At 40.8% G+C, this 2972-nt stretch overlaps 1 long non-coding RNA gene across 1 annotated transcript; it reads right to left on the bottom strand.

The window, feature by feature from the left end:
- Positions 1 to 813: 813 nt before the first annotated feature.
- LOC136424433 (uncharacterized) lies at positions 814 to 2449 on the bottom strand. Its single transcript, XR_010753886.1, has 2 exons — positions 1111 to 2449; positions 814 to 975 (listed from the first exon to the last, which is right to left on the bottom strand). It is a non-coding gene; the product is annotated as an uncharacterized lncRNA (long non-coding RNA).
- Positions 2450 to 2972: the final 523 nt, after the last annotated feature.

Below are 2972 nucleotides of genomic sequence, written 5' to 3'. Positions count from 1 at the left end.
AAGTCTATTTTGGCGACGCCTCAGGTGCGTGCCTAATGGTATAGTATTGCGTGCAGTCTGCAAAAATTCTAGGAATTGTACAGGAATGTGTCAACAGGGATTTCAGTCCACAGGTTGATAACTCAAGAATGCCTGGACGCATTGTCTACATATTTGGTAGGCAGTTCTTCGTGAGACCTCGAAATGATTGTATTTGGACCCCCTTGCAATATTCTATGGTACTGCAGTAGAATTTCCGCTCCTGAACTCTTGAGTTCTGAACATGCCATGGTCATCATTTTTGGGTGGTACATAGCTCTTTAGAGGGAGATTAAGTCGTGTAGGTTTTGGCCCCCTATGGCCTTTTTTGACTGCAGGGGCCGATTTTGTTTCAGAATTTGAAAGAGAATAACTCAAAGTGTTGACGGATCATCATTGGCGTGTAGATAGCATAAGTGATGATCTACATAATCATAAACTAACTATGCAAACCAATCTAATTTGCATAATTAATGAGGAAAGTTTATAAATCCACTGCATTGCTTGATAGGACTCTCTACCATGTGACAGCTTGTGTTCTTCTGTTAACAGACGGGTACAGGCTTAAACAAACCTTTCCAACCTTCGCTGTGTTCCAGTAGCCTCCGTTGCAGACTCCTTCCGGCTGTTTTCATTTTCTAAGTTCCAGTTTTACTATTACATGTACATTTCCCGGCCAGCAATAAGAAAAAAATGTAATAGTATAAAAACAATAACTTGACAAAGAAAACAGCTGGGAGGAGTCTGCATCGGAGGCTAGTGTTCCAGTGCCAATTATACACGCCACTCAGCCAGCAGGGTAAAACATACATAATTTATTCGTCATCTAAAATCAAATCCTATGTGGTGGGTTTTGTTTGCAATATGTTTCCGTCAATTACCAACAGATTGCATGTTGCTGAAATGTTAATTTTTAGTAAAGGGAATCTATTGTCTAAAATATAAATATATATCTACCTTTCAACGTATGTTGACAACGTCCCGATATAAATATATATCTACCTTTCAACGAATGTTGACAACGTCTCGATATAAATATATATCTACCTTTCAACGTATGTTGACAACGTCTTGATATAAATATATATCTACCTTTCAACGTATGTTGATAAAGTTCACACTGTTTGACATTCAGTCTGTAAATATTAAACTTATTATCTAAACTTATTTCTCAATGGCTACCTTTACAGTATTTTCTTAAATTACTCCCTAAGAGATGACCACCCTGTACCCACTAACATTGGCCCACCAGCATAAAGTATAAGGCTGAAAAGGTTCACAAATCATCATTTACATAACAGGAGTCACCCATACTATAATCTTTCCTTGCCCCCTCAGATACAAACACTTGCTCACTCCTTTTGCTGTGGCACCAGCTTTAAAAAAAGCCTTTCATATGTATTGACTGGTCAGACCTTTTAATGGACGTTTACCAGAATTCCTCATTCAACTAAACTTTCTTACCCGTTATGTTTTTTCATATGTCGGTACAAGTTAGCACTAGTATCTGTCCTATACCAGCATTCTGCACATATGTAGGGCTTTTCACCGGTGTGTTTATTCATGTGCTGTTTCAGGGTGTATTTTCGTGTTGAGGAAAAGTCACACTTGTCACATTTGTATGGTTTTACGTTGGAATGAGTTCTCTTGTGTGAAGTCAGGTTGGCCCTAACAGCAGTCATATAGCCGCACTCCACACATATGTAGGGTTTCTCGCCAGTGTGGTTGATCATGACATGTTGAAGGACATCACCTTTCCGTGCAGCAGAATAGTCACACTGGTCACACTTGTAGGGTTTCTCACCTGTATGTTTTCTCATGTGCACAGATAGGGCAGACTTGATTGCAGTCCTGTATCCGCACTCCCCACACATGTGAGGCCTCTCACCGGTGTGTTTTATCATAACGTGTTGGTCTAAGTCACCTTTCTGTGCAGCAGAATAGTTGCACTGGTCACATTTGAAGGGTTTCTCGCCTGTATGTTTTCTCATGTGCCGTGAGAGGTGTGACTTATAAGGTGCCCGGTATCCACACTCCTCACATGCAAATTTGCCCACAACCATGTTCCTCCTATCCTTACAGTCCTGTGTATGTAGAAGTGAGGAGGATATTTCGTCAGACTTTGTTGACGCTTCTGTCCAAAGAACACCTTCATCCTGTTGCCTTCCTGTGTCTGCTGTTTGTTCGTCTGCGCATCTTGTCTCGTTCTCAGGATGGCCAGTAGGTTGGTTCTCAATCCAATCAATGGGTGGCCCACAAGCTGGCTGGTCCATTTCTAGTAATATCCTACAATGGAATAGGGAAGTAGCACGAGAACAGTTACTCAAGCAACTGGATAGATTTGTAAATGGTCAGATGTATACAAATTGCATCTGCTGTCTTTCATCAGTGACTGAGCCAGAAATTTGGAGTTCACCAGGTATGATAATAAGTCTAATATCAGGTACTAGAGAAGTCACTTATTATTTTACTTGATTCATTGCAACTTCTTCTTCTTCTAACAACTCATAAGGGGGGGGGTGTAACTTTGGGGGGGGGGGAGTTAGGCGACGACGGGTTATGACACAGTGGCAGTAAGTCTGGCCTTGCAGCCGGGCTCTACTGTCGGGGCTTGTACAATTTTATGCCGCGGCAGTGAGTTCTACTCCCCCATCGTGAAAGAAAAACTGAAACGCTTGGTGCTTGCAGAGATAAACTGGTACTTTTAGTCGTGACTGTGAGCTGGCTTAAGATATTTTGTTAGGTTGGAATATCGATAAGACCATGCGTGAGAAATGTTGTCTATTAGTTGATTAACAGAGTGTCTTGCCTTTTCTTACAAAAATATTCTATGGTAACACCTCCAGTTGCAAAAAAACACTTTTAGAACTATAAAAAGTTTCTTTTTTTACTTCACATCTATGACTGAGTAATTTAATAGCTACTTTGCATGATCTGGTACCAGATGTACGGTC

Source organism: Branchiostoma lanceolatum, chromosome 18 (genome assembly GCF_035083965.1).
Source record: "Branchiostoma lanceolatum isolate klBraLanc5 chromosome 18, klBraLanc5.hap2, whole genome shotgun sequence".
NCBI lineage: Eukaryota > Metazoa > Chordata > Leptocardii > Amphioxiformes > Branchiostomatidae > Branchiostoma > Branchiostoma lanceolatum.
This window is presented reverse-complemented; position numbering and strand designations above follow the sequence as displayed.